Source organism: Sus scrofa, chromosome X (assembly GCF_054392235.1).
Source record: "Sus scrofa isolate SSC_HxYL_T2T_F1_AM1 chromosome X, Sscrofa_HxYL_maternal_Yorkshire_Landrace_v2.0, whole genome shotgun sequence".
In the NCBI taxonomy this organism is placed as follows: Eukaryota; Metazoa; Chordata; class Mammalia; order Artiodactyla; family Suidae; genus Sus; species Sus scrofa.
The window spans coordinates 124904238-124927330 of NC_139401.1; the positions used below are offsets into that span (position 1 = coordinate 124904238).

Genomic DNA, 23093 nt, shown 5'->3' on the forward strand with positions numbered 1-23093 from the left:
CCTTATACATGGAGCCCAAATCTTCGTGGATGATAAAATTTAACTGCCGCAGGTGTGTGTAATAGTCGGCGGCTCTATCATGATACTGTCCCCAGGGGCCATGCCACAGGAGGGCTCCTGCTTTAAGTGCAACTTGCAGAGAAGAAGGTGTTGATTACAATGAAGGCTACGTTTCTACCCAGTTCTGCTCTGAAGCAGCTAGTGCTCTAGCAAGGATCCCAGTAGTTGTTATATAAAGGGCCCAGGGAGCACAGCATCCACCGTGAATACATGTTAATAGACTCAGTGGAGAGCTTCAGTGTTGTGTATGGACATACCCTGGTTCATTGACTTCAGTTTAAAAAGAGATCAAATCCAATTAGACAGCCTCTTCCAAATTCAATTCAATTCAACAAACATTGTTAGGATGCAAGGCACTGTGCTACCTCATGCAAAGCATTTGTATTTTATTTTACCTTTTTGGTTTGTTGTGGCATCGTGTCAGTACAAGTTGGTAAATATTGAGGTTTCTTTGTTCAGGAACTTCGAGAATGCTTTTTCTTAGTTACTTGTAACTCTTGAAAAATTTTATGATTCTCTTCTCTGCTTGGAAGGCTTTTATTTGGACCTCCTACTCGTACCAGCTTGGACAGAGTCAGGTATTTTGGAGATGAAAATGTAGCCTTGTATGAGTGCTTTTGTCCGATGGTTTGGGGGGTCCTCTTGGCCTCAAGAGGAGATGGTGGAAGTGCTCATTATTAGCCATTAGGTTTTAAGAATAGATTCTTTTGGGGGGCAGGGTCCAATTTTCGTGCTTTCTATTGGAAATATAATGCAAGTCATATGTAATTCTAAATTTTCTAGTAGCCCATGAAAAAAGAAAAAAGTGAATTAATTTTAATAATATATTTTATTTAATGCAATATAGCCAAAATATTTTCATTTCACTAGGCAGTCAATATAAAAATGATATTTTACGTTATTTTAACTATCTTGTACTAAGTCTTTGAAACCCAGTGTGTGTTTTATATTTACAATATATCTACCTCCAGTTGGGGTGGAGGCTTATGATAACTCAAGTACACGGATCTCCCTTGAGGGATTTAACTATACGGCTATACTCAGCTCCATCTAGAGTGGGAGTCCCTGCTATCAGATCTGAGATCATTGACCATTGTTCTTTCAAGAACAGCAATTATGATTCTTATGTTATATACTGATTTTTCTATTTTTCTAAAAATATGCCTACAGTCAGCTGTTACTCCATGGACTTGCCCCCCAAATTATAAGATTCAGTAAGGAGGGGAACACCTTAAACTTTGAAGCAGATAGGGCACAGGAAAAAAAGGAAACACTTCCCTTAACAGTAAATGCACAATTCTCATTCCCTTTAACAGTCAGCAGTGCTTACAGAGCAACTGTTATGTGTAAGGCCATGTGTAGGTGCCTCGAAGGATCTACAGTGATGACCAAGACATGGTTCCTGACCTCAGGAGCTTAGATGATACTCTTGTGAGTGAAGCAGTACACAAGGGCATATGCACACATGTGTGTGCACGCACACACACACACAAATTCTAAGATAAACTAAATTGGAATGAGTGCCGCTACTAGAGGGATACCACTTGTATTTGGGGCACAGGCTAGGGAGAGGTTTATTCTAATTGAAGAGATTCAGGGGCTGGTTATGGAAGAGGTAACTCAACAGGGCCTTGAAGGATCAGTATTTTCAAGTCAGTTAATCTAATGAGCTACTCCCAACATACTCTACAGGATCAAATTTGAAACAGCTCCTAACAGAGCTGAAGTTCGCTGATCAAATCACCTGGGGATTTTCTGCGCACATTTTTTCAATGGAGTCAGCCTGGAGCGAAGCTATTCTTCATCCCCACAACCACCCCCTGTTGCCGGTGCCAGAGACAGGCTAAGTTAGCTCCAGCCCAACGTGGCTTTTCTGATGTCACCTGACTGTATGCTTTTCCTTTTCAGGCCAGGGCTCCAAACATAGGTTATTTGATTAAAATTATGTTCTTTGATGGACCTAGAGAAATTCCCATTAAGTGAAGTAAGTCAAAGACAAATACCACATGATATCACTCATACATGGAATCAAAAAAATAATACAAATGAACTTATTTACAGAACAGAAACAGACTCACAGACATACAAAATATGCTTATGGTTACCCAAGGGGGAAGGGAGGCGAGGGGGATAAATGAGGGGTATGGGATTAACAGATACACACTACTACACGTAAAATAGATAAGCAAGAAGGATTTACTGTATAGTACAGGAAACTATATTCAATATCTCATAATAATCTCTAATGGCAAATAATCAGAAATATATATAAACATACATATATGCATATGTGTGTGTGTGTATATACATATATATATATATATATATATACATAAACAGAATCACTTTGCCGTACGCCTGAAACTAACACAATATTGTAAATCAACTATAGTTCAATTTTAAAAGATTATGTTCTTTGATATGAGACCTTCCTGTTATGGAGCCACTGATTATAATTCCCATTGTAGGCTTTGGAAGGGAGAGTAGAGGGCATTTTATCGTTATTATTAATTATCAACTTTGTCTAGCGTTTTACAGTTTACCAAGTGTTTTCACATAGATGATTACATTAGATTCTCAGGGTCTGTTTATGTGACATCATTACAGGTAAGGAAATTGAGCCCCGGAAAGATATGCTGACTTTGCCACCGTCCCTTGGCTAGTACATGGAGAAGCTAGATTCCACCAAGGTCTTTTGACTTCCTGGCCAGTGTCCTTACCTTGCTCCTACCCTGCTTTCCTGCTTCCCCCAAGCCCTATCCTTCAAGTGCCCAGAGATAAGGATATGCAGTCTAGCTATCTGTTAAAGCAACTTAGTAAACAAAAATCCAACTACTAACAATAGATAAATTATAAAGGGAATATTCACATTGTAAAACAATATTCCATTGGTTCAAAAAGTGAGCTTCAATGGAGAGATTAGAATATAATTTCATTTACCAAAAAATAATCTTACACCCAGCAGCTGAAGAGGACGTTTATTTGGTGAAGTTAAATATACATAGCTGCATGGGGCAGGTCATTACTTGACATTGGCAAGAGTAATTTCTTCATATTAGTCAGTTTTTTATTTCCAAAAATGTGTTCTAACCTGAAACCTCTGAAATCAGTGCAGAATTTCAAATTGAGTAGTTTTTTTCTTTCTTCCTGGTAAAACGCTCTTTTTCATACTCAACGAGTTTCACAGGATGGAATGTACTTTATTTTCCAAACCATGAAAGTAAAAACCATCGCTCTGTCCTTAGGAAATTTTGCTCCTGGTTCCTTGTTTTGTTTTTGTTGTTGTTGTTGTTTTAAAAATAGGTCTCAGCTCTTTAATTGGGGGTTCCCAGAGAAGCTGGCAGTGGCCCTGCATACCAGGTGGAGTGTGTTGCTATGAAATGACACTGATAGGAGTCTGAATCGCCATCTTTTATAGATATGAGCTAGTTTCTTGTTTTGATGAAACTCCTAGTTCCCTTTCCCAGGGTGTTCTGAAGAATCATCAGCCTTAACAATGGTGTGGAAGAGTCAGGTCTGACATACAATGCAACCAATTAACAAGAAAACCCTAGAAGCAGCAAAACCTACTGGCATGGGTCACAACCTTATATATTCTGTATCTTATTACCATTTGATATACATCGAGATGAGGCAAATAAGCAATTTTAATGGGAGAGAAATGAAACTTTGGCTGTGTTAACTGTTGACCTGTAACGTAGCAAGAAATGTTATTCATTTTCTTCCAAGCTGCAATGTTAATGCATGGTTTTTTTCATTGGCAAATAAAGATCAGCAGATGACCAAGAAAATTAGGGGAAGAAGTGTACTATTAAAATGTTACATGATTGGATTTCTCTAAATGCAGTGTGGTTATTTGAAAAGTGCCCTTCCCTTAATTGAGTACAATCAAGCATCTTCAAATGATAAAAGGTAGAGAGCTGAGTAAATATTTCTAGGGAGCTTCTGTTCTGACACATAGAGGGTTTGAATGCTATTTTGACCTACTATTAGCATTCCCTAGCAACACTCATCTCCCAAACTCTGAATTCCCGGAAAGATTTTAACTGAAATTACAATATTTTTCTGTCTACAAAAAGAAAGCAACATATTCAACACAAAGGGGCCTGTCAATTTATGTTAGACTAAGTCCCAGTAATGTGCCTTGTGCTAACATGATTCACCTCCACTTCAAGTCATATATTTATGGCTGAAGGAATTCCACATAAATGGAAACTTATGGGCAGAATTGTGTAGGGGAAAGAACCTGGACCAGGATTCAGGAGACTGGGTTCTCAACCTTGTTCTGGCCCTAACTAGCTCTGTGATTCGCCTTCTTTGGACTCTCATTTTCTCGTATATAAGATGAGGGGATGATGAGACTCAGCAGTATCTTTCTTCTTCCCCTCCCCAGCTTTATTGAGATGCACCTGATGAAATGATGAACTATTTAAAGTATGCAACCTGATGATTTGATATCCATATACATTGTGAAAGGGTGCCCTCTTCCCATTGAGGTAATTCACACATCCCTCACCTCACATATTTACCTTTTTTTGTGTCTATGGTTGAGAACATTTAAGTTTATTCTCCTAGCAGATCTCAACTACACAATGAGGTGTTATCAACCATTGTCACCGCGTATAATCTCTTTTTTAAATCTCTAAAGTCTACCTCTTCTTCGCTTCCATGCTACTACACAAAGTAATCCGCATCACTTATTCATGGGTCACGTGATTAACAGTCCTTCAGGTTCACACTTGTGACTTTAGAGAAACTCGCCATAGTAACTAAATTTCCATTGAGAAAACAGAACCGTGAAAGGGCAACATTTCCTCTGTAGTTTTACCTCCCAGATGCCCTTGGGACTGTGCGGCACTTGCATATATTAGTGATGCAAATCTCGGAGAAGAACAAGACCAAGATGTTATGACCAAGACACTCAATTTGCATTGGAATGCCTCATGCGAACAGCACATCAGACCTCATGAAGTGGCATTTGGCTTGAACCCTTGGAAGGCATGCCAGTCTACAAAGAATCCGAAGGGTGCCGAATGTCGGGCTGAGAGTGGGCCATTGTTCTTCTCTAAGTGCAACTTGATGCTGAATCTGAAGAGATTGGAAAAAATATGAATTTGATTATTTAACTAACGTCACTTCCTTTCTATGGGCACCAGGGACCTCATCTATAATATGAAGGCCTAAAACTTGGACATGGACCTTCCAACTCTTAACAGTCTGTGTTTCCATTTGGAGTTTGCTTTAAAGTGGGTTTAACACTTGCCTATTGGAGGGAAAGGAGGAAGCAACTTCTAAGATGAGGAGCTTTGAGAGAATTAAGGTTCAAAGATAGACTTCATTGCCTTTTTCGTTTTGTCCAGTGCTAGGCCTGCTCCCTGTCCCTTTTCTCTCAGGTTAAAGGACTAATAAGGGTGATGGGTACTGTATGTCAGTGGGTATTAGACCAGTCAACGAGAAAACTGAGTACAGGTATCCCCTGCTTTATGCCACTTCGCTTTTTCGACTTATATGAGTACCTGTTTTTGCTAACCAAAAGAAATCTGAAGAGGATTTTCGCTTTTACGAAAAAGGGCGAAAAGCGAAAATAGTGTTTAGCTGTTTGTTTTGCAGAAGCAATTTTAGAGGCGGTGCGCACTTTGAGCAGGGAGAGCAGCCCCGCCAAGCTCCTTCCCTGCAACCACCCTGGGCATCTCAGCATGAAGCCTTGATTGCTCTGAAGTGTGTTTGCGAGCATCTGCGCTTTGTCTCCATTTTATTTTGTGTCTCTCTTAGCAAGATGTGTCCTAATGTAATTGCCTCTTCATTTTACGCCGTTTTGGTTTACGGAAGCTTTCATAGGAACGCTCTACCTTTGAATATGGGGAAACCTGTACTGGCAACTCCTGGCTCCTTCACCGTCTTCCCTTTCTGGCCTCTGGTCATCTCATTGCCATCTTGCAAAGCTGGTACAAGGATCAGGTACATCATCATGTCTCCTAAACACTTTCCGTTTGGAGGGCAGGATGCCAGTGACATGAGGGCAAAGTGAATACTGCTAGTACATTATAGGTTTTATTTACTTAATTTGACAAAAACTTACATCAAATAAAACTGGTCAGTTATTCTAAGAGTTTTACAAATATTAACTCATTTAATTGCGTAACATGGATTATAAATTGGGACCTAATACTGTCCCCTCTTTCTTCTTCTTTTTTTTGGCTGCCCCATGGCACATGGAGTTCCCGCGTCAGGGGTCAGATCAGAGTCACAATTGCGACCTACACCAACACAGGATCCTTAACCCACTGTGCCGGGCTGGAGCTAGAAACTTTGTCCCAGCACTGCAGAGATGCCACAGCAGCAACTCCCATGCCCTATTTTATAGAGGAGGAAATTGAGGCACAGAGAGGTTAAATACATTGTCTAAGGTCAAACAGCTAGTAACAGCTGAGATTAAAACCCCCAAAGTCTGGTTGCACGGTGCAGGCTTTAGACTCTTTGTGCATGGATACTCAGTTGCCTGGTGTGATTCTGCATGGCGTGCCTCACTTCCAAGGGGCAGCTGGTTTTGTGACTCACTGGCAGGCCTCAGCAGTTGGACAGGTCCCACGGCCTCCCTATTCTGTTGACCTGACTTCCACCCACATCCCAGGAATATTACGTTTCCCCAGCCCTGGGTCTATGATAGTCAATGCTTTCCACCCTTCACACACTGCAATTGTGTGCTCTCTCATCTCTCTCCTATAGGTTTCCCCACATTCTGACTGTATCTACAGAGTAGCAACCGTTCCCTTAAGCCTGTTGGTTTACTCTACCAGCCAGTAAATCAAATGAGGAGAGACCAGCTGTTGTTAAGTGAACGCTTACTACGTGCCATGCACCAAGAAGAGCTCCTTGCGTTACCTCGAAATCCTCCCATCAAGCCTATGAGATGGCTTCTGTTATTATCCTCATCCTACAGATGAAAGAACCAATGCTTGGTTACTAACCCAAGGTCACACTTTGAAGTACCTGGTAGAGCCAGAATTTTGACTTGGGCTGTACCTGATCCAAAGCTTTGGGGTTTAGCTATTGATTTACACTGCTTCCAGCATTCTTCTGGGACTTCCCTCCTTACCACATGGACATCTTGCAGCCGCTTGTCCATGTTATTGATATGCCAAATTCTGCCTCCCTGGATTATAATTTTAATATATGTGTGCCATTTTCTTATAATAGCACAAACTGGTTTTGGATTGTAAGGGAGCATTTGCCTTGCCCATAACGGGACACCTTGTGTAATGGATCTTCATAAGTGCTACCTTGTCTTAGAGAAGTTATGGAAAGAGACTCTGAGAGGATTTAACTAGGCCAAGGGGATTAGGGAATGTCATCTATCATACAGCTGTAGGCTTTCTGAATGGAGAACTTGGGTTTTCTATGGGAATGGACCTGGATAGATAGAAAATAAGAGTGTTGTGAATAAAATAAGAATTATTATTATTGTAGTGCATGGAAACACTTCTAGGGCTTGTGATGAACAATATTCCCAGATGTACTCTTTTTCTCCCCCCTGTTTGGAGACTAAAGGATTGCTGCTCTTGAATGAATGCAGTTTGGTTTGAAAGCAACTGAGGTGATAGTAAAGCTATGGACGATGCTAAAATATCCATGTAAGAAGGCTAAATTAACCAAAGCAAACTTTAAAACCCATGTAAGTTTATTTATCTTTGTAACTCAAGTGACACTCCCAATCAGAAAGGATCCTATATGCCTCAGGTCTGACTTTAATTGCCAGTTAATAAAAATTCCAGGGTATCCTTAATCAGCCAATTAACTGACCTAACAATTATAATAGGGAAAGAAGGTGGGAGGGGTTGAGACTGGGAATTACAAATCCATCAAGGTGGAGTAGAATTCTTCGGAGGTTAATGGTGGACACCCTTTAAAATAAAGGATTTTCTTCTACCTTGACTAGGTTCCCGTTTTTTCTTTCCTTTCTCCCTACCCTGTCATTTGTAATTGTTGGAACTACTAATTGGTTGATTAGCTAATTGAGGAGGGGGAAGAGGCTTAAAGATGTGTAAAGTGTGTATTTTTTTTTAAGTTTTTTAATTCTCTGAAAGAATATTTACGTGAAAATAGTTCACTGCAGTTAAGGGTGTATTACTATTTGAAATTTAGAGCATCTTTTTTTTTTTTTCTTACTGGAATAGTTAGTTAGCTCCTAATTTATGAATCCCACAACCGTCACATGTAAATTGAGATTGAAACATAACATGCAAAGTCTGACATTAAGGAAGCCAGTTTTCACTTGAACATATCTTCCTCAAAAATTTTAAATAACAGTAAGATAGAAGCTGTCTTTATTGAAAGAATATTTATTGGGACAGAATTATATTTTTATTTGTATGCTGAAAATTCTAATACATTGAGGATGCAAAAAGTGTGCATGTAGGTGACATTTTCTTCTCAATTATGATATTGATCATAAGAAAAAGAGTTTAGAGTAAAAAGAACTGTTTTTGCTCCAGGACGCTCAGTTCCTTTGCAGATGCAAGCACATGTCTAACAAATAATATATTTGGAAACGGTAACTGATGGGAAGCTGCCAGAGGAAACTCAAGGTGGATCTGCTACACCTGGTCAAGCCCCAGCCCCAGCGTTGTAGGCATTCCCCAAGATTTATGAATTCTGTGTAATATTTCCGTACTTTCGTCACTGCTCATCTAGACATTTGTCACCAGGCTATGGAGATAGAACATTTTAGAATTGGAGGGAACCTTAGAGCTTAGCCTTCTCTAGTTCAACATTCCCATTGAACCAGAGGAGTCAGAGGCCCAGAGAGGGGACAGGACTTGTCTAAGGTCACAGGGAAATTGCTGGGTGAGCTGAGGGTAGGTCTCCAGATTCCCAGTCCTCTGTTCTTTCCTTTCTTCCTATCTCCCCCTTATATAAATGATACCACAGGCCAGGGGGCAAATGCCAAACTACCATATTCTGTTCGAGACTGTTTTAATGCAAAATCTGTTGCACTCCAAGTCTGGTTGCCTTCATTTTTAAATCGTTCCTCAATGGCCAACTCCGAAGGCATATGTCTTCGTTTTATTCTTATGCGTCCCATCCCTCTTTCACTAATGCATTATTAACATGTCTTCTTTATGTTCCGAAATGTTCTCGGGGGAATGACTGTGTCCTGAATTTGGAAGTGGAAATGACTGTAGGATCTAGTCCTTTTAATCTGTCCTTTCAGTTCTCCAAGATTCTGCTTAAAAGGATTGTTCAAAATCGTTCTTTTCTAATGCTGTTACAAACTCCACTCGGCCTTACAAGGTGTATGTACCTTGATTTTTATTGGTCTTTTTATTCGGGGGAAGAGGGTATTTGCTTTTGGTTTTTCACTTTTTGTTGTGTTTTGTTTGCAGTCTTCAGGCTTTAAAATTTATTTGTGTAAAGACTTATTTTTCTTACTGAGTGCTAGTTTCACTTGAGCTTGTAAATTGCTTGTAAATCAAGATCTGATTAGGAAGTAATATATTCATCTGTAACTCCTGCATAAAAGTTATTCAAGTATTGTGACAAAATAAGTGTTGTTTACTTTATACATTTTCTGCAAATTCTAAAGATTTCATCTAACTTAAAGGCTCTCATGGAATCTTGGGGATTGTGGCTTGCCCACTGAGAGTATAAAGGCTTGCTAAATTAAGTTGATTTGCCTGTGAAAGAAATGCTTCCATTATTCATGTCAGAAGCCTGTCACATCAAATTGAGGGAGTGGAGAAAACCCTTTTTTATCAACATTTTGAACCAAGAAAAACCAACCATTGAGGGCCTGAATTTCAATTGGGGAAAAAGTCAGGCTGAAAGCAGGGTTCAAAAAAAAAAAAAAAAAAAAAAAAAAAAAAGGCTGGGTATTTGTCTAATGTTGAAAATCAGTAGAGGAGATTGATTTAACTTTGGCTGAAACTTTTTATATAGACAGACAGAATGAAACTTCTTAAAGCAGCAAGTAGTACATACAATCTTGGTGTCTTTCATGTGTAAACTTGTCAAAAGTAGTTAAGCTAATTCAAATTTAAATCTCCTTGAATTTCCATTCTTGGACTCTTAATTTGTTTATTTTAAAGGATTTAGGAATGCATTTCTTGGGGGTAACTTTTCAAACATTGATGAATGTATTTTGTTTTTCAAAGTTCAAGATTATAGGCTCTGGTGTTTGATTAGAACTTATTATTAATAAGAGAAGGAAGACAGGCTGGTCAAGGACCAGCCCTCTTGTTTGTATCAGGTATGTGGGCATTTGTGTCCATGTGGATGTATTGTGTGCATGTATGCACACACACACACATATAACTTCAAATGAAAAGCAGGTCATTAAGAGAAAAACACAACTTGGGACAGTAGAGGAAGAACCATTTCCCAAGATAAAATATCCTCATGCAGTATTAGTTTAGGAGGACTCTCTTGTATTTGCCACAATAGTGGATCTTTTTAAAGTATTTGAAAAATTGTAATAATAGAGAAGTTATTTGATTCTGTAATGAAATGTGATGTTCACTTTTTCTTGATGCTCACTTTTTTTTTTTTTCTTTTTGGCAATATTTGATTTCTGTTAGCATACGCATTTCAAATGAGCCTGCAGGCCTGGGTAAAATCAATCACAGGAACAAAGTTTCGGATTTTTGCAGCTTTAATTCTTACCAACCCTCATTTACCATGAATATGTTTCTGCCATTATTATCCAAGTGATAGTCTTCAAATGGTAATTTTAATCTGATTTAAACAAAACATCTGTTGGGCCACTGAAAAATGTGGAACATCATTTTCTATATTTCTTGGATATATTTTTGCAGGCTAATTCCTAACTTTGTACCAAGAGAATGGCTCCAAAATGAAAAATTGGACAATTTAAAAAAATGGGACGATATAAACGGTTTGAAGGGAGTCCTACATTTTCCCCCTTAAAAAAAAACCCAAAAAACAAAAACATGAAGCTTGAAATCCTGTTAAAGAATAAGACGAATCTTTTCCCCTTTCTTTGGTGGGAGGTTCTGCAGCACTTCAGTCTTAAACTGAATTTTATGCTTAATTGATATTTGTGTGGATTCTAGTGGAAATAAGAGTTGGCTTCTTGTGTTCCCAGTACAAAAGTAATTACTTCTCCGATTGACTGCAAATATGTGCAGGTTGTAGATGGGGGAGCAGTGAATGAAATAGAGAGGCGATTGTACTGTGGAGGACTGGAGAAGACAAGGATTAATGGTGAGTAGAATTGTGTTTTGGTGTTCTTTCAGGAACGTTACAATCTCTCTGAAAGTGAATGCTGCTAACAAGGAACCTATGGGGCAGGGGGTTAGAGTAGGGGTGGAGGTGGGGCATGTGGGGGGGCTGAACACAGTCATGTCAGAGTAGGAATCCAATATCTAACGTGTGTATTTACAAAAGTACAAAACAAACAAACAAAATAACAAAAACCAACCTTCTCATTTGACCTGTGGTATTTTAAGATCATGAAACCGCCAGAGGTCATTCCTATTGTGGGAGACCCCAGTGTCTATTTGCTGTGGCTCTTTCCCACTATTGGAATATAGACTATCTTCTGCTGAAGCAAAAGAATGGGCACATAACAGGAAATGAGGATCCAATAGTGAGCTAGCTCTTCAAGTTTTAAATTTTTTCCTCATGAGGTCTTATCATTTTTAGGCAATTTTCAACTGTCGATTGTGTTATTTTGTAATGCATGAAACGAATTATGTAGAATCATAAAATGACGGCTTGTTAGAACTGGGAGAATTTTAGAAATTGGATGGAGTTAACAATCTTACAGATATGAAAACTGGAAGCTCAGGGCGGGCAGAGTTGGTATCAGAACCTAGTTTTTCTCGTTCCCAGGCTGGTGAACTTCTCACTGATTTACACATGACTAACAGGGGCAGTTTTCCACCACTTAGTGTCAAACTGATACTGAAATGGACTGTATTAAACACAAATTAAAGGCCTCTGCATCCTTAAACCCCAGAGATAACTGTTCACAGCTAAGAGTGCTTCTTCGAAGATCCCCTACCCTCAATACAAATATAAGCATTATTATTTTTACCTTGTGTTTTTTACATTTTCTTGCTTGTTTCATATACATATATAACATATACGATGCTTAATGCTTATAATGTATAATGTATAATCTGCTCTGTGCGAATCTGTAGTTTTTACAATGCACACTACTTTTAATCAATATTATTATAATAATTAACACAGATGAATTATCAAAGTATGTTCACGTTCCAAAAAAAACCCAAACCTATAAAATCACATGTAATAGTAAGTGAAACTCTGTCTACCTTCTCCTACCTTATAATCCTACTCTCTAAATCACCACTATCAAACTCTTTCTAAGCACACATTTACAATTTATTATAGATTGGGATCATTCTTTGATCATTCTTTACACAGTAGTATTTTTTTCACTCAGTTACATCTTGCGAACATTTTTTATGTCAGTGTAAATAAATCAATCTCATCTTTTTTGAGGGTTCCGTTAAATTGAATTGATTTGATTTTGATAAAATCGAGTATCTTTTTGTTTCTTGATATTTTGAAGGTTTCTTCTGGGAATTTGCTGTGTATTGTTTTTGCAGGTTATTTTAAATTTAATATGTAGAAGCTGTCTGCATTGTATGGCTAGTAACTTCTTGTCATAAACATTGCAAATGTTTCCTCCTGTTTATCACTTTTTTCACCTTTGCTTCTGGTGTCTTTTTAATTCCTATACAAAAGTTTTAGGTTTTTATGTAAGAAGCAAGGCTAGGTTTTTCCTTGTTATTTCCTGGCCCTGATGTCAAGCGAAGAAAGGCCTTCTATCCCATGATTAAAAACAAAATACAAAACCCCTCTTCTACATATTTTTTTTCTAATACGTTTACGGTTTTAATTTGTCACACACTTAAATAGGCAAGGCACATAGTGGCTAATGGTAGATCTCACGTCTTCTCATGGCACATGCATGGGTGTGCTCATGGACACACACACACACACACACACACACACACACACACACGTCAAGGTAACTGTGGAGGTGATGGATATGTTGATTAGTTTGATTGTGGTAATCATTCACAATGTATACCTGTATCGAAACGCCATGTTGTATACCTTAAATAGATATAATTTTTGTCAAAAATAAAATTTAAAAATAGCATGGGCATTGAAATAGGAAAGTCTGTGTTTGAGTTATTGCTCTGCTAATTTCTCTCTGTGTGACATTGGGCAAGTCACTTTTCCTCTCAGTGTCTTGATTTCCCCATCTGTGAAACAGGGGTAGAAATAAGAGTCATGTCAAGGATTAAACAAATTAAAGTTGGAATTCCCGTCGTGGCGCAGTGGTTGACGAATCCAACTAGGAACCATGAGGTTGCGGGTTCAATCCCTGGCCTTGCTCAGTGGGTTAAGGATCTGGCATTGCCGTGAGCTGTGGTGTGGGTTGCAGACGCGGCTCTGGTGTGTAGGCTGGCGGCTACAGCTCCGATTCGACCCCTAGCCTGGGAACCTCCATATGCCGCAGGAGCGGCCCAAGAAATAGCAAAAAGACAAAAAAAAAAAAAAAGTTAACAATTGTAAAGAATCTAGCCCAATGCTTGGCACATAGTAAGTCTGCAATAATTATAGCTATTATTCTCATTTAAATCTGTGGCTTATTTTGTCTATAATTTGGAAAAAATAGAATTCTGAGTGAAATTACATTGTTTGTGCATGTTCTCTAGAGACTCACATCTTTCCAAATTGAGTCTCCCACAAAAGATTTAGGTCTTTTCTCATGTCTTTCGCTGGCATTTTATCTTCTTAGTATGAGTCTTAACACTTTTCTTGTTATCTCTTGTTTATTCTTGGGTATTTCTGTTATTGAGAATGAGAGTACTTTTTATTGTTATCATGAATGAGACTTTTTCATTACATTTGCTAATAAATTATTGCTTATATAAAGGAAAGTGATGGATTGTATTTATGCATAGTTTATAACAGGCTGCCTCACTGAACCCTTTATTAAATTTTCTTGGAGACTGTTGTATCATCTGCTCTTCCTTTTTAACATTTATTATTCATCTCTTTTTATTTTCTCATTGCACCAGACGAAAGGTTGAGAACAGTACAGAGGCAGTGACATCCTTGTCTTGGTTTTTATTTTAATGTTTATGGGGCCCTGACCTCTGTCATGATATTGCATTGGTTTCTGATATTGGCTTTTGTATTGATAAAGATGTTTCTATTTTAGGTTTCCAAGGTTTTACAATCTGGAATGACTGTTAAAGTTTATCAAGTGCCTTTTTGGCATCTAATGGGATGACTTTGCTATTATTTAAAAGAAGAATCTCATCGAACCAGTTAATGTAATGAACTTTTGCAACGCTAGTTTTGGTTTGCTAATAATTTGGATATCTGCCTCTAAATTCTTAAGAGAGACTGAATTTGAATTATCTTCAAAAGATATTACAAAAGTCAGAATGAATTTATTTGATAAGCTGTCTATTTCTGCAGACTGGAATAACTTAAGTAACACAGTAATTACCAATTTCCTGAACATGTGAGAGGTTGCAAGCTTTATTTATTTTTATTTTTTTGCTTTTTAGGGCTGCATCCGCAGCATATGGAGGTTCCCAGGCTAGGGATCGATTTGGAGCTACAGCTGCTGGCCTACACCACAGCCACAGCAATGCCAGATCCGAGCCACGTCTGCGACCTGCACCACAGCTCACGGCAATGCCAGATCCTTAACCCACTGAACAAGGCCAGGGATCGAAACTCGTGCCACAACAGGATCTCCGGTTGCAAGCTTCAATGCAATTTTTTGGTGATCTTTGATAAACTTTTTGACTTCTGCTATGACTATTTGTTTTATTCATACTGTTTGCTGCTTTTTGAGTCAGTTTTGCAAATTTATAGTTTCCTAGAAAGTGGTTTATTTTATCTAATTTTCAATGGCATTAAGTTGTGCATACTATTTTCTTATAACTTGAAAAGTCTCTTCTGCATCTACCTTCTCATTACCTACATTGTATGGTCTGGTTTTATTTGTTTCTTGGTCAGTTTTGCAAGATTTTTGTGGTTGCTTTTTTAAAGGAACCCTTTGGTTTTTACTAATCATATCTACTTAAAGTCTGGTTAATATATTAATTTCTGTTTCATTTAAAATTGATTTCTTCATTATATGTTCTTTTGGCTTCCCACTTTATTTTTTATTTTTTTTAGGGCTGCACCTGCAGCGAATGGCAATTCCCAGTTCCCGGGCTAGGGGTTGAATCAGAGTCAGAGCTACCGCTGCTGGCCTGTACCACAGCCACAGCAACAACAGATCCCAGCGGTATCTGTGACCTACACTTCGGCTTGAGGCAACACCGGATCCTTAACCCACTGAGCGAGGCCAAGGATCAAACCTGGGTTCTTATGGATACTAGTTGGGTTCTTAACCTGCTGAGCCACAAGGGCAACTCCCTACTTTGTTTTTCTAGTTCTTTTTTTTTAATGGTTGCACCTGTGGCAAATGTAAGTTTCTGGGCCAGAGATTGAATTTGAGTCACAGTTGCAGCAACACTAGATCCTTTAACCCACTGCGCCAGGCCAGGGATCAAACCTACGCCTCCACAGTGACCTGTGCTGTTGCAGTCAGGTTGTTAACACACCGTGCCACAGCGGGAACTCTACTAGTTCATTTTTAGTTGAATGTGTTGCTTATGTATTGTCGGTCTTTCACCTTTAGTAATGAAATAGTTTAAGGCTATGGGTTTTCCTCTTGAAAACCTATGGTTTTTTATTGCATCTTATAGGTCTTGATCATTTTCTGTAGCCTTCAAATTTTCCATAATACAGTTTTGATTTCCTCTAGATGGCTAAAAATTTACACCTTTTAAATTATTATAATTTTTGGGAGTTCCCGTCGTGGCACAGCGGTTAACGAATCCGACTAGGAACCATGAGGTTGCAGGTTGGGTCCCTGCTCTTGCTCAGTGGGTTAACGATCCGGCGTTGCCGTGAGCTGTGGTGTAGGTTGCAGACCCGGCTCGGATCCCACGTTGCTGTGGCTCTGGCGTGGGCCGGTGGCTACAGCTCCAATTCGACCCCTAGCCTGGGAACCTCCATATGCCGTGGGAGCGGCCCAAAGAAATAGCAAAAAGACAAAAATAAATAAATAAATAAATAAAAAATAAATTATTATAATTTTTTATGCTATTTTAAAATTGTGACCAGCAATGTAGCATGTAAGATTTCAAAAGTCCTTAGCTTTTCTTTGAGGCCAGTAAGTTTTCAGAGGTGTTCTAAGAACATTTAAAAAAACATGTTATAGTCAGGATATAAAATTCTATATTGATTAAAAACAAGCTTATCAAATACATTGTTTGAACCCTTGTTTCTTGCATATTTCCTTGATCTAATAAACTGAGAGAGGTGTGTTAAAATTTCCCATGTAATTATAGGTTTATGAAATATCTAGGTATTTAAAAGTCTTTTTAAAAGAATAAATTGTGCTGCTCTGTAGTTCCATAAAGGTTAATGATAGTGTTATCTTTTTTGTAATTTTACCCTTGAGTATGAAATATCCCTTTGTGTCTAATTTAATGCTTTTGGCTTTATAGTCAACTTTGAGATTAATTTGGCCTTCCTGTTTTCATTTTATTTGAGTTTGCCTGGTATATCATTGCCCATATTTTTATGATTAACCTTTTTATATTAAATTATTTTAAGTATTCCTCTGGTAAACAGTTAACAGCTAGATTTAAAGATTTATTTTACTTAGTCTGAGAGTTTTTTGATTTTTAATAAGGAAAATCCACCTATTCGCCTAATAACTTGTTTGCTCCCTATTCTTTCTATTTTTTAAAAAATACTTTCTGTTTTATTATTTCCTGTATGAGAAAAGAGTCTGAAAAAGAATGGGGGAGTTCCCGTCGTGGCGCAGTGGTTAACGAATCCGACTAGGAACCATGGGGTTGCGGGTTCGATCCCTGGCCTTGCTCGGTGGGTTGACGGTCCGGCGTTGCCGTGAGCTGTGGTGTGGGTTGCAGACGCGGCTCGGATCCCGCGTTGCTGTGGCTGTGGTGTAGGCCGGTGGCTACAGCGCCAATTTGAACCCTAGCCTGGGAACCTCCATATGCCGTGGGAGCGGCCCAAGAAATGGCAAAAAAAGACAAAAAAAGACAAAAAAAAAGAATGGATGTGTGTGTGTGTGTGTGTATATATATATATATATATATATATATCTGAATCACTTTGCTGTACATCAGAAATGAACACATTGTAAATCAACTATACTTCAATAAAAATTTTTAAAATGAAAAAATAAATTATATGCATAATGATATTTTACCTGTACATAATTTCTATATGTGTCTCTAACAAAAAGGACTTTTTTCTGCATAATCACAGTACCATGAAGTTTTTTGCTATTATGAGTAATGCTGCTATGAACTTTTTTTTTTTTTTTTTTTTTTTTGTCTTTTTATTGTTGTTGTTGCTATTTCTTGGGCTGCTCCCGCGGCATATGGAAGTTCCCAGGCTAGGGGTTGAATCGGAGCTGTAGACACCGGCCTACGCCAGAGCCACAGCAACGCAGGATCCGGCAGGATCCGAGCCACGTCTGCAACCTACACCACAGCTCATGGCAACGCCGGATCGTTAACCCACTGAGCAAGGGCAGGGACCGAACCCGCAACCTCATGGTTCCTAGTCGGATTCGTTAACCACTGCGCCACCACGGGAACTCCATGCTATGAACATTTGTGTACAAATTTTTGTTTGAACATGTTTCAGTTCTCTTGGGCATATATCTAGGAATAGAATCCTGGGTCATATGGTACCTCTATGTTTAACCCTTTCAAGAACCACCAGACTATTTTCCAAAGTTGCTGCACCATTTTGTATTCCCACCACTGGTGTATGAGTATCTCCATTTCTCTGCATCATCTACAGCACTTGTAATTGTTGTATTTTTGATTACAGGCATTCTGGTGTGTGTGAAGTGGTATCTCATTGTGATTTTGATTTCCATTTCCCTAATGGCTAATGGTGTTGAGTATCTTTTCATGTGCCTATTGTTCATTCGTATATCTTCTCTGGAGAAATGTTTTTTTCAGATTCTTCGTCTGTTTAAAAATTGGTTTCTTTGTCTTTTTATTATTGAGTTGTAAAAGTTCTTTAATAGTCCCCTGTCAGATACATGACTTGCAAATCTTTTTTCCTATTCTGTGGGTTTTCTTTTCTTTTTATTGATCTTGTCCTTTAAAGCACAAGATATTATAACTTTGATAAGGTTCAGTTTATCTGTTTTTTCTTTTCTTACAATATTGATGTCCATACTAAAGAATCATTATCCAAGATCCAAGATCAGGAAGATTTATATCTATCTAAGAATGTTATAGTTTTAGCTTTTACATTTAGATCTTTGATCCATTTTGAGTTAATTTTTGGATATGTTGTTAAGCAGAGGTACAACTTCGTTCTATTGTGTGTGGATGTTTAGTTATCACAGCAACAATTGTTGAAAGGCTATTCTTTTGACATTGTGGTGTTTTGCCATCCTTGTCAAAAGTCAATTGACTCTAGATGTAAGGGTTTGTTTCTGAATAGTCAATTCTATTCCATTGATCCATATACCTGTATCAGTACTACACAGTGTTAACTACTCTAGCTTTCTGAAATTGGGAAATACGAGTCCTCTAACTTTGTTCTTTTTCAGGACTATTGTTGCTATTCTGAGTTCCTTATATTTCCATAAGAGTTTTGGGATCAGCTTTAGAGTTTCTGCAAAAAAGCAGGTGAGATTTTGATGGGGATTGTGTTGAATCTGTAGATCTAGGGGGGAGTATTGCTGTCTTAACAATACTAAATCTTCCAATCCATGAACATGGGTTATCTTTTTATTTATTTAGGTCTCCTTTATTTTTAATTTTATTTTTGGAAGTTTTATATTTTTTTCTTGTAGTGTTATTGAAATATAAATGACATATAGCACTATAAAAGTTTGAGGTACACGGCATAATGATTTGACTTACATATATCATATGAAATGATTACCACAATTAGTTTAGTGAACATCCATCATCTTATGAGAACTCTTAGATATTACTCTCTAACAGCTTTTATATATAAAATACAGAAATGTTAATTTTTTTGGTCTTTTTGTCTTTTTAGGGCTGCGCCTGTGGCATATGGAGCTTTCCAGGCTAGGGGTCCAGTCGGAGCTGTAGCTGCCAGCCTACACCACTGCCACAGCAATGTGGGATCTGAGCCACATCTTTGACCTACACTACAGCTCAGGGCAGCGCTGGATCCTTAACCCACTGAGCAAGGCCAGGGACCAAACCCGTGTCCTTGTGGATGCTAGCTGGATTCGTTAACCATTGAGCCATGACAGGAACCCCTAGAAATGTTAATTATATTTATCATGTTGCACATGATATCCCTAGTACTTATCTTATAAACAGATGTTTGTACATTTTAACTGTCTTCATCCAATTCCCCCTCTCCTCAACCCTCAACCTCTAGTAATTTGATCACTTCTATGAGTTTTTGTTCGTTTTGGAAGTGTAACTGACCTATGACACTATGTTCGTTCCTGGTATACAACTTAGTGATTTGACATTTTTATAGATTTCAAAATGATCATAATGATAAGTCTACATACCATCCGTAAACAATACAAAGTTAGCACATAATTATTGACTATATTCCCTACAAGGTACATTTCATACCTTTGATGCATTTATTTTGCAACTAGAAGTTTGCACCTCTTAATCTCCCTCACCTATCTCTTTCCTCCCTGCAGCCCCTTCCCTTATGGCAATCACCTGTTTGTTCATTGTATCTATCGCTCTGTTTCTATTTTTTGTTCATTTCTTTAGGTTTTTAGGTTCGACATATAAGTGAAATACAGCATTTGTCCTTCTTTGTATGACTTCTTTCTTAGCATAATATCCTCCAGGTTCATCCATGTTGTTGGAAATGGCAAGATTTTATTAGTTTTTATGACTGAGTAATATTCTATTATATATATACCCCTTCATCTTTATCCATTTGTCTATCAGTGGGTTTAGGGTGCTTACGTAATTTTTGCTATTGTAAATAATGCTGCAGTGAACATAGGGGTGCATATATCTTTTCTAATTAAGTGTTTTGTTTTATTTTGTTTTGACCATGCCCATGGCATGCAAAAGTTCCCAGGCAAGGAATCAAATCTGTGCCACAGCAGTGACCCAAGCCACAGCATTGACAACGCTGGATCCTTAAGCACTAGGTGACCAGGGAGCTCTTCTAATTAGTGTTTTCATTTTCTTTGAAAAATACCCAGGATTGAAATTGCTAGATCATATAGTAGTTCATTTTTAAATTTTTTGAGGAATCTCCCTACTGTTTTCCATAGTGGCTACACCAATTTACATTTCCACCAACAATGCACAAGGATTCCCTTTTCTCCGTATCCTTACCAATATTGTTATTTGTTGTCTTTTTGATAATAGCCATTCTATAGGTGTAAGGTGATATCTCATTGTAGATTTGATTTCCAATTCCCTCATGATTACTGATGTTGAGCATCTATTCATGTGCCTGTTGGTCATCTGTATGCCTTCTTCTGTATGTCTATTCAGATCCTCTGCCTATTTTTTTTTCCCACTGTACAGCAAGGGGGTCAGGTTATCCTTACATGTATACATTGCAATTACAGTTTTCCCCCCACCCTTTCTTCTGTTGCAACATGAGTATCTAGACATAGTTCTCAATGCTACTCAGCAGGATCTCCTTGTAAATCTATTCTAAGTTGTGTCTGATAAGCCCAAGCTCCCGATCCCTCCCACTCCCTCCCCCTCCCATCAGGCAGCCACAAGTCTCTTCTCCAAGTCCATGATTTTCTTTTCTGAGGAGATGTTCATTTGTGCTGGATATTAGATTCCAGTTATAAGTGATATCATATGGTATTTGTCTTTGTCTTTCTGGCTCATTTCACTCAGGATGAGATTCTCTAGTTCCATCCATGTTGCTGCAAATGGCATTATGTCATTCTTTTTGATGGCTGAGTAGTATTCCATTGTGTATATATACCATATCTTCCGAATCCAATCATCTGTCGATGGACATTTGGGTTGTTTCCATGTCCTGGCTATTGTGAATAGGGCTGCAATGAACATGCGGGTGCACGTGTCTCTTTTAAGTAGAGTTTTGTCCGCATAGATGCCCAAGAGTGGGATTGCGGGGTCATATGGAAGTTCTGTGTATAGATTTCTAAGGTATCTCCAAACTGTTCTCCATAGTTCCTCTGCCCATTTTTTAACCAGGTTGTTTTTGTTTCTTTTCTTTTCTTTCTTTCTTTTCTTTTTTTTTTTTTTTGATATTCAGGTGTATGAATTCTTTATATATTTTGACTATTGGTCTCTTATTAAATATGTCATTTGAAAATAACTTCCCTCACTCAGTAACAGTAAAAGCTTTTCTGTTTTGTTGATAATTTCCTTTGCTGGGTAAACATATTTTAGTTTGAGGTAGTCCTGTTTTGTTTATTTTAGCTTTTGTTTGTCTTGCCTGAGGAGACCCCCAAAAAATTACTAAGACTAGTGTCAAAGAGCATATCACCTATTTTTTCTTCTAGGATTTTTATGATTTCATGTATTATGTTTGAGTCTTTAATACATTTTGAATGTATTTTTGTGCATGGTGTGAGGAAGTAATCTAGTTCGATTCTTTTACTTGTACCTGTTCAGTTTTCCCAACACCATTTGTTTTAAGAGGGTATCTTTTTCCATTGTATATTCTAGCCTCTTTTATGATACATTAATTTCCCAAATAAGTTCGGTTCATTTCTGGGCTGTCTATTATGTTCCATTGATCTATGTGTCTGGTTTTGTGCCACTACCATATGATTTTGATTAATGTAGCTTTGTAGTATAGTTTGAAATCAGGGAACATGATATGTCCAGCTTTGTTCTTCTTTATCAAGATTGTTTTGGCTATTTGGGGTCTTTTGTGTTTTTATACAAACTCTAGAATAATTCTACTTCTCTGAAAAATGACATTGGTATTTTGATAGGGATTGCATTGAACCTGTAGATTGTCTTAAGTAGTGTGGTCATTTTAACAATATTACTTCTTCCTATCCATGAGCGTTGTATATCTTTCCATCTGTTTGTATCATCTTCAGTTTCTTTCATCAGCATCTTATACTTTTCCTAGTACAGGTCTTGTCACTCCTTCATTATATTTATTCGTTGGTATTTTATTCTTTTTGATATGATTATAAATGAGATTATTTTCTTAATTTCTCTTTCTGATAGTTTGTTGTTAGTGCATAGAAACAATAGATTTCTATATATTAATTTTGTATCCTCTAAGATTATTGAATTCATTGATGCATTCTAGTAGTTTTTTGGTGGCATGTTTGGGATGTATAGTATCATGTCATCTGCAAACAGTGATGGCTTTACATCTTCCTTTCCAGTTCATACTCTTTTATTTCTTGTCTGATTGTTGTAGCTAGGACTTCCAAAACAATGTTGAATAAAAGTGGCAAGAATGGGCATCCTTATTTTGTTCCTGTTTTTGGAGGAAATGCTTTCAACTTTTCACCAGTGAGTATGATGTTAGTTGTGGGCTTATAATAAAAAGCCTTTATTATGTTGAGATGTGTTCCCTCTATACCAGTTTATGGAGAGTTTTTATCATAAACGGATGTTGAATTTTACCAAAAGCTTTTTATGCATCTATTGAGATGATCATATTACTTTATCCTTCAGTTTGTTAAGGTGCTTTATAACATTGATTAATTTGTGGATATCAAGCCATCCTTGTTTTTCTGGGATAAATCCCACTTGATCATGATGTATGAGCCTTTTAATGTATTGTTGAATTTGGTTTGCTAAGATTTTGTTGAAGATTTTTGCATCTGTGTTCTTCAGTGATATTGGTCCATAATTTTCTTTTTTAAAAAATATCTGTATAATTTTGGTATCAGGATAATGCTGACCTCATAGAATGAGTTTAGAAGCATTCTTTCCTTTGCAGTTTTTTGAAATAGTTTGAGGATTCTTATTCTTTTCTAAATA

General features: G+C 37.7%; 1 protein-coding gene across 2 annotated transcripts in view; it reads left to right on the forward strand.

Annotated features, from left to right (window-relative positions):
* Window positions 1-23093, forward strand: part of LOC110257749 (uncharacterized) — a 643664-nt gene that overhangs the window by 120400 nt on the left and 500171 nt on the right. The gene's annotated exons all lie outside the window — the stretch shown is intronic.